The following is an 8,702-nucleotide window of genomic DNA, read 5'->3' as shown; positions in this document are numbered from 1 at the left end:
GAGTGTGTTTAGGGCCAGATCTCAAAGGTGCTGGATCAAGAAGGAAACATGAAATCGGAAAAGGGATTGTTTATCGAATTGGGAACACTCTCACAAGATAGAATCTCAGGTCGTGGCAATAACCCTGAGAGATGGAATAAATACGCTACCATGATGGGTCAAAGCAGCTTTGAGAAAATGATGGCCTATAGTAAGTGAGGTGTAGGTGTCCAAACTACCATAGTAGGCAACAGAAGAAAGGGTGAAAGATGTAGAGAATTGGATATGATGGAGTTTTTATTCTGTAGAAGATCAGGAAGCCCACTTGGTGAGTGTAGTCCCCAGAAGGGGCCACCGGACGTTCATTGACCAAAGCAATGAGGATGTACTAGTGGTAGGAGCACCGATACTATGACAAAAACTCATTTGGTGATTGTTGTCTACAGGAAGGTCTGATGATAGGAGATACTGTATAGAAATGAGCACCCCAATAGCAAGGGAAGTGAAAAGATGGTCAGAAGTCTGATGGCTGTGGCACTAGTAGAAATTATGACCCTTTGACCCATTTCTGGACCTGCACCAATTTTTAAACCTAAAACCCATTTTTTGAGGGAGTGTCATTTTCCCAAGGCCGACAACACTAAAATATCAGTGCACCTGCATATATAATGTCCCGGTCTTTTCCCAAAGATACCTATAGTGACTTACTTGAGTGATAGTACAGAGAGGAAAAACTAATAGCCAGATATTTTAAGAACCATTAAGGTAAGGGGTAAAGTTGATAGCGATTCTCTGGGATTCAAAGCCTCACCATGAATCCCCTATGAGAGTAGGGGCCTCTGTAGGACAAGTAATAAAATCCTGATACTAATCCAGTCAACATGGTCTACTGAGACCATGCACGTACCAATGATGATATCTCTTACTGCCGGTGAAACGCTGGAATGGACTTCCTAGGGAATGGGCCGCATTCCCTTGCTGGTTTGGTGCCTATAGAGCAGGAGTTTCTCATTAGAAAAAGCTAAGTTAAAGCCTCTGGAACTCTCCACTACACTGGGAAAGATGGTCATAAAAAGCAAACAAACAAAACAAAAAAAACCCAAAAACCCGAAAACAGTAGCACATTCTACTTCAGTAGCAGATATTAGTGTCACCCTGTATTAGTTATCTATTTCCCCACTGAAGAATTTTGCACGAATGATTACATATGCCAAAAAAAATCTCTCTTCTTCTATTTCGTCTCATAAAGTATACTGTTTCAAACGTAGTTCAATCCTCACTTCCTTTAAAAGCTGTCTTATACTTTTTCAATTGGACCAACCCCCCCTACCATGCTATCCTAGTATCACATACGTTTTCTCTGGGCAACTTGTCTTTCTAATACATGTTTATTTGATGAATGTGTGTTCTTTATACTAGAATTGCTATCTTAGCTCAGAATCCAGGATAAACTCAATAAACGGTATGATGAATGATTTGATTATATCTAGACCTCCCGGAATTCTAACACAGGGAATGTATCTTGTGCAATTTGATATATCTTATAGACAAAGATGATTATTGCACATCACAAACTTCATTTCGTAGCATTTTCTTAGGACCAAAAATATCTATTATAACACCCATCTTTGAAACAAGAAAAAGAAATGGACCTAAAACCATCCCAGGCTGCAGGAGCGTCTCGGTGACTCAGTCGGTTAAATGTCTGCCTCCTGCTTTCGTCTCAGGACATGACTCCACGGTTCATGAAATCGAGCTCCACATTCCACTCTGTGCTGACAGCATAGAGCCTGCTTGGGATTCTTTCTGTCCCTCTCTCTATTCCCCTCCCCCACTCTCTCTCTCTCTCAAAAGTATAAATAAACATTTATTAAACACACACACACACACACACACACACACACAACACCCTAGGCTACATATTGTTAGAACTTGTAGTTGAGGTTGCTGGTTGGCCAATGAGCTCACAAGTGTCAGTAGTATTCTACATGAGTGGCAAGACTTTCACTATCTCCACAAAGATCTCTGGCCCAAAGAGTGGAGTTTGATAGTAATTCTTGCTACAAGAAAAAAGCAAACAAAACAAACAAAACAAAACAAAAATCCTAGAAACTAACAGTGGCTCTGGGAAAATGTAAATACAGATAAAAAATAAATACTGTATAACATCTTATAATAAAAATAAACACGTGTGAATGGATAAATGGATAAATATAATGTCATACACTTAATACTCTAGCGGAAACTCACATGTGCTTCAACATGAGTACAAAAGTACTTAACTTCTACTTTAGAAAGGTGTGTTAGTCTAGGGAAGATTTTGAGGAAGAAACATCATCCCAACTGATTATCTATCTATCTATCATCTATCCATCTATCTATAATTGAAGGCGGAACCAGGGAAATCATTTATTTAGCACAAAGCACCGTTTAAATTGTCTTATATGCATAATCTTATTTATTATACACAATAACTCTGTAAATGAGATCCCATACTCCTACTTTATAGAGCCAGTGGAGGAGGAATTAATACGTATCCCTGTGCAACAGGTATTATGCCAGCTTTATATATGTTTTTGTTCATTAAAAAAAAAACTTCAATGCTTATTTATTTTTGAGGGAAAAAGACAGAACGTAGTGGAGAAGAGGCAGAGAGAGAGGGAGACACAAAATCCGAAGTAGGTTCCAGGCTCTGGGCTGTCAGCACACACAGCTGGACACCGGGCTCGAACTCACGATCTGTGAGATCACGACCCGAGTGACGTCAGGCGCCCAACCAACTGAGCCACCGAGGCGCCCCTATTCTTGTTTCATACTGAGAACAATGCAGGAATGTAGGTTTTCTTATTGTTATTTTATAGACAAAAAAGCCCAAGTTAAAGAGAATGATTAATGTGCTGAAGATCTCAGTCCCAAAATAATAGTCGAGACATAATTTGAACCCAAGCTTTTGTACTCCTACTCCACAATGTGGAAAAAGTCCCTTTAAGGTAAGAGAAAATGTGAATTTAAGGAGTTATAAACACACTTGGCAGAACATCCGATCTTTATTGAACCTGTTATTCTACTCACTGTACACAACATCTCCTGAGTAGAGAAGCTGTTTTCTAAAGAGGTCTATGAAAGTCAACTCTATCTTGGTGTTTAGGAAACATATGCATTATAATGGAAAAGTGACATATAATTTATTTGAAGTCTTTCTGTATTTCACTTTTTATAGAAGTTTCCTATTATGTAGAAGTTGAGATAGGAAGAAAAATAGGTGTAGAGAAAGACGATAAATAGATTCAGATAAATAAATTATCCACATATTTTCACAAAGCATATAATTATCTCATTGTCTTTGCTTTCAAATTACAAGGCACATGATATCTATTGAAGAGTAACACGTTTTACACAGTAAATTGTGTTATTTTTAAAGAAGATTTTTCATTTTAAACTTTCATTAATATTACATGAGTGTATCTTATCATAGTAGCACCCAGCCAGTTAAAATGTAGGGTAAGTGAAATAACATAATATTTAAGAACCTGGGATCTTAGATCCTATAATGATTTATTTATGAGCCATCTGGTTATACAGACAAGATACTATGGTCAAATGTGCTCTATATGCATGGAAAGAAAGAATCATTCAGAAAGAAAGAATTAGGTTTTATGAGTTAAATCCCAAGGCATGCCGTAGGATTTAGGTAACTGACTTTTGTTGAGAGTGAAAACATTGTACAAATACATATTATAATGTATATAATAGAATTTTATGTAATTAGAACATTATCATATATATGTGCACATGCACATACTTATTGTATCACTTCACCATAGCAAGAGGAGCTTAGAACTACAACATTTTATCTAGGGGATTATAAATGCAACACGAGGAGTATGACTCATTCTGAATTCTTAAGGGACGTCAGGGGAACCCAAGGGGTAATGGCCTCCCATTTCTGTTAGTACCATCATTAATCAATTTTTGCCTCCCCATCTGTCACACGTCTTCAGTGGCCATGCACAAATGCCTATCGAGGGTCATACGTGGGAGGGGATGGGAGATAGTATGAAACCATTTCAGTTTCTTTTTGATGGATTCCTAATTTAAGTGCTGCTCATGGATGGGGTAAAATTAATTGACTTCCAAAACAAGTAGGAAGGATGTAGATTATAACAAGCCCAAAGTCTTTTTCATAATAAAAAAAAAAACATGACTCCCTCGAGCGTAGCCAAAAATCGAAATGAAAAGTATTCTCCAATCTGTAATCAATGTTGCAAGCCAAGACAACTAAAATTAAAAGCAAAATTTGGAACAGTTTCAAGGCATCGTGGACGTGAGTCTGATAATAAGCTGGAAGTACACCAGAGCATGGCATACAATACATATGTTGGACACTGCGCAATTCCATTATGCCATGTACATTTGCTAGGATTTTTATGGTGCTTCCCACCCCTGCAAGGTGTGGAATATGGCCGCCTTACCCATCTATACATTCTGGACATCTATTATATCTATAACAATGCAAATAAAAACTTAACAACGGTCCATGGGAGTGTCAGATGCTGGAGCTCTACACAACAATTATAAATACCATTTATCTTTGTTTTTATATTAATAACCTATCCCTTTTTTGCTGTGAAGATGAATAATCTTATCATTGGTTGGATGATGGAGGCTTGGATAATCTGTGCTACCAAACAAATACAAAAAGAAAATAGATATCAGGTCTCACCTGCAGGGAAAAACTGCTTCATATACCCAAGAATTTTGGGGGGAGGGTGGGGTGGAGAGAGGCACCCAAATATTTGTAAGTACTTATTATTTTCTCCAAGCATTCATATGATTCAAATAATGTGCACCCATGTGCATATATGAGGTTTATATCTAACAATAAACCATACAGGACATAGTGCAGAATTTATCGACAACACCCTATTTCTGTGTGTTCACGTCCTATAGAGGATAGAAATATATATCTCCCAAGAATGTGAGCTATAGGGCTGTGAGACATCAAATAGAGTGGGAGTTATTGGGCCCATAGATGTAAATTTATTTTAATAGATACTTCTCTTGTTTGCTTATTATAGACATTTTGATACTAAATGTCAATTGAATATAGAATATTATAATTTGCTACATGGTCTCGATAATTATATTTTCTTATTTATAAGACTGTACGCTTTTTTGTCTTTTTTTTTTTCCTAATGTTTGTTTATTGTTGAGACAGAAGGAGAGAGCAGGGGAGGGGCAGAGAGAGAGGGGGACCGAGGATCGGACTGTGCCGACAGCAGATAGCCCACTGTGGGACTTGAACTCACGAATCTCGAGACCATGACTTGAGCCGAGATCTGACGCTTAAGTGACTGAGCCACCCAGGCAACCCTAGAAGATTTTGTGGATTATATACAAATAGTTTAAAGTTTCAAAATTTGAATAAAATAAAATATTCAAAATATTCAAAATTTGAATAAAATAAAATATTCAAAAAAGAACATAGATCAGAGAGAGGGTGTAATAGATTTCAGGACTATCTAAGTCAATATACCTAGCTATCTAAATTGAGGGGAAACGGGCAATTCAACAATAATATTTGGGTACTTCAATACCTCACTTTCAATAATGGATAGAGCATCTGACAGAAGATTAACAAGAAAATAGAAGCCATGAAAAACATTGTAATCTCTTTAGACCCAACAAACATCTACAGAACACTCCCCCCAGCAGCATTGGAATATGCATTCTTCCCAAGGGCAAATGAAACATACTTCAGGACAGACCATGTGTTAAACCATAATATAAGGCTCAACAGATTTTAAAAGATTGAAATTGTAGAACGTATGTTCTTCTACCAAAATGGAAAAAGATTAGAAATTGATAATTCACCAATTTGTGAATTCACAAAATACGTTGAAATTAAACAACACACGCACTCCTAAATAATTAATGGGTAAAAAGACAATTCACAAGGGCAATTAGAAAATACTTGAGATGAAAAAAAAAAAAATGAATGCAACGTGCCAAAATCGTATTCTGATAAAGCAGTGCTTATAGGGAAATTTACATCTACACATGCCTATATGAAAAAAATAAATTAATTAAGATTTCTACCCAATAACCTAACTTTTCATCTGATGGAACTAAAAAAAGAAACGCCAACGAAGCTTAAAGTAGAAGTAAAGAAATAATCCAGATTGAAGAGGAAGGAAATGAAACAGAATTAAAAAACAACAGAGAAAATAAACCCAAAAATTGGCTCTTTGAAAAGCTCAGCAATTAACTCTGCGTTTTAAACTTAATTTCGAACTGAGGAATCCATCCTTTAAGAATTATATGTGTGAGCTAGCAGGTGGAAAAGTATTTTCTTGGCCTTGAAGCCTTAACTGGTATTCTTGACCGCACATGGCAGAGTAAATTTATGACAGTTCAAATACCAATAATGAGAAAACACCTTGGACTGGATATACTGATATCTTTAGGACAGAAGTCACAAGAACAAATTCTCTCTAAATATGTAAAATAATTCCTAAGGAAAGGAATTAGTTATAAGGACAGTTCTAGGTATTTCTTTCCAAGGGTGGAAATGGTAGTGTGAGATGAGGTACGCAAATAGAGTTAGCTGCCTTGCACAGCAGCTGACACGTAAAACAAAATAAAGTTCCAGAAAATTTCCTGTGATCCTCTGGTTAGCAAATCTGAACAAGAATAACGATCCAGTTCTTCTTATGAAATACTGGTCATTTTTCCATCACACGAGCTTGTCATGTTGCAACTATCCTTCTGTCACCTTTTTCTATGCGTTAGGATTTTCATCGACTGAATAATAAGAAAAATAGGTTTACTGGTTCTCATTATTCCATCTGTAGATAGGGCCATAGGCCGGCTTACAATTACTAAACAATTATCAGTATTACCAAAAATATGCTAATTGGATGAGACCAGCTACTAGTAAGTAAACAATCTGAAGAGGCAACTTCTTTTCATTTTGTATCTTTAGCACCTAGGAGCGTGCCTGGCGTTTGGTAGGGATTCAGTGAATACTGGTTGAATGAATTGACTCAATCCACAATGTCAGCTCAATATATTTGACCCAGAAAAGATGGAGGATTTCACTCAGTTATCAATGAACTAATCAAAAATTTTCACCTGAAGAGCCTAAAACGCTTCAATGAGATGCTATACCCCGAAATTAGTCAGGGATTGTATCATGTATTGTTACCGTGATTTTGTCTGAACTTTTGTGTTGTATTTTATTCATGATACTTTCCTACATAGCATACCACTATGCTTTCTGGCTTAAAACTACACATATTTATTGTCTCAGAGTAGCTGTGTATTAGAAATCTGGCATAGCTTTGCTGTATCCTCTGAGTGTGGATCTCTCCATCAGTCTCATCCAGTCCTTGATGTTAGCTAGGACTGGAATCTCCATCTGCACGCTTCCCTAGGTTGGTATTCCTCCTTGGCCCCGTGGTTGTTGGAAGCATCCCATTTTGGGGATGCTGGGCAGAGAGCTTCTTTGCTTGCTGTTGTCACACGCTTGGATCCTAGGGGTCACCTGCAGTTCTAAGCGGGATTCGCCAGCATGGCTGCTTGCCAAAGGGAGAGAGAGAGAGAGAGAGACTAAAGTAAGCACTAAAATTGTGGGTAATATAGTCACATTTACATATCCAAATATTCTGTCACCTTTTATATCCTACTGGTTAGAAGGATGTCACAGTCTTGCCCACAGTCAAGGTGAAGGGCTCATACAAAGGTCTAACACTAGAAGGCCAGAAACACGGCAGCCATCTTTAAAGTCTGTCCCCTGTAGGTAGGGAGAAATCTAAGCTGTTTACAAACAACATTTCTGTTGTACTGACAGTAAGAAAAAAAAATAATAGGAACTCACATTCAGCTTAGAAGTTCTAGCTTATCTTAGAGAACGTATGAAAAAGGATCAAAAAAGAATGTTGTGAGAGTTGATACCAGACTTGGTAACAAATTGCAAAAGGATTTTTGACAAGCCAAAAAAATATAATTAGCTCTGAATTCTAACAACTGAAAGATGAATAGCTTGTTCACATCTCCCAGCCTCGGCTGATCCACTGCTCGCGGACATGGACGGATTGCTTCCCTTCAAGATGCCTCCTGAAAGCATGGAGATTAGTGATGAATAAGGATGGGAGAAAGTACATTCCGTTGCACAGTGGAGATGTTGAGATTGAGGCAAGCCTTACATTTTTAATTAATTAATTAATTAATTAATTTTTAATTATTTATTTGTTTGGAGAGAGAGAGAGAGAGAGTGGGAGCCTGTGTGGGAGGGACAGAGAGAGGAAGGGAGAGAGAGAATCCCCAGACAGGCTCTGCACTGTTAGCACAGAGCCTGACACGGGGCTTGATCTCACAAACCGTGAGAGCACGACCTAAGCAAAATCAAGAATGGGTCGCTTAACCAACTGAGCCACCCAGGCGCCCCTTACATTTTTAAATCATAGGAAAAATACTCAAGAGGAAAGAGACGGGTGCTTAGTCTGCATTCATGAAGCCCAAAGAAATACACTTTTCAAAAAAGAAACTGAGGGGCCCTTGAGGGGCTCAGTCGCTTGAGCACCCCACTCTTGGTTTCAGCCCAGGTCATGATCTGCTCTGGCAGTGCGGAGCCTGCTTGGGATTCTCTCTCTCTCCCTCTCTCTCTGCCCCTCCCTCGCTCACGCTCATGTGCTCTCTCTTTCTCTCTCTCTCTTAGGATA

The 8,702-nt window shown here is 38.1% G+C and overlaps 1 non-coding gene across 1 annotated transcript; it reads left to right on the top strand.

The window, feature by feature from the left end:
- The first annotated feature begins 1,893 nt into the window (after positions 1 to 1,893).
- LOC121016978 (small nucleolar RNA SNORA62/SNORA6 family) lies at positions 1,894 to 2,047 on the top strand. The gene has a single exon (XR_005784568.1). It is a non-coding gene; the product is annotated as a small nucleolar RNA SNORA62/SNORA6 family (small nucleolar RNA).
- The last annotated feature ends 6,655 nt before the right edge of the window (positions 2,048 to 8,702 follow it).

Source organism: Herpailurus yagouaroundi, unplaced genomic scaffold, assembly GCF_014898765.1.
Source record: "Herpailurus yagouaroundi ecotype Mexico unplaced genomic scaffold, PumYag 29, whole genome shotgun sequence".
Classification (NCBI taxonomy): domain Eukaryota; kingdom Metazoa; phylum Chordata; class Mammalia; order Carnivora; family Felidae; genus Herpailurus; species Herpailurus yagouaroundi.
The sequence above is the reverse complement of the archived record's forward strand: the minus strand, read 5'-3'. Positions and strand labels throughout refer to the sequence as shown.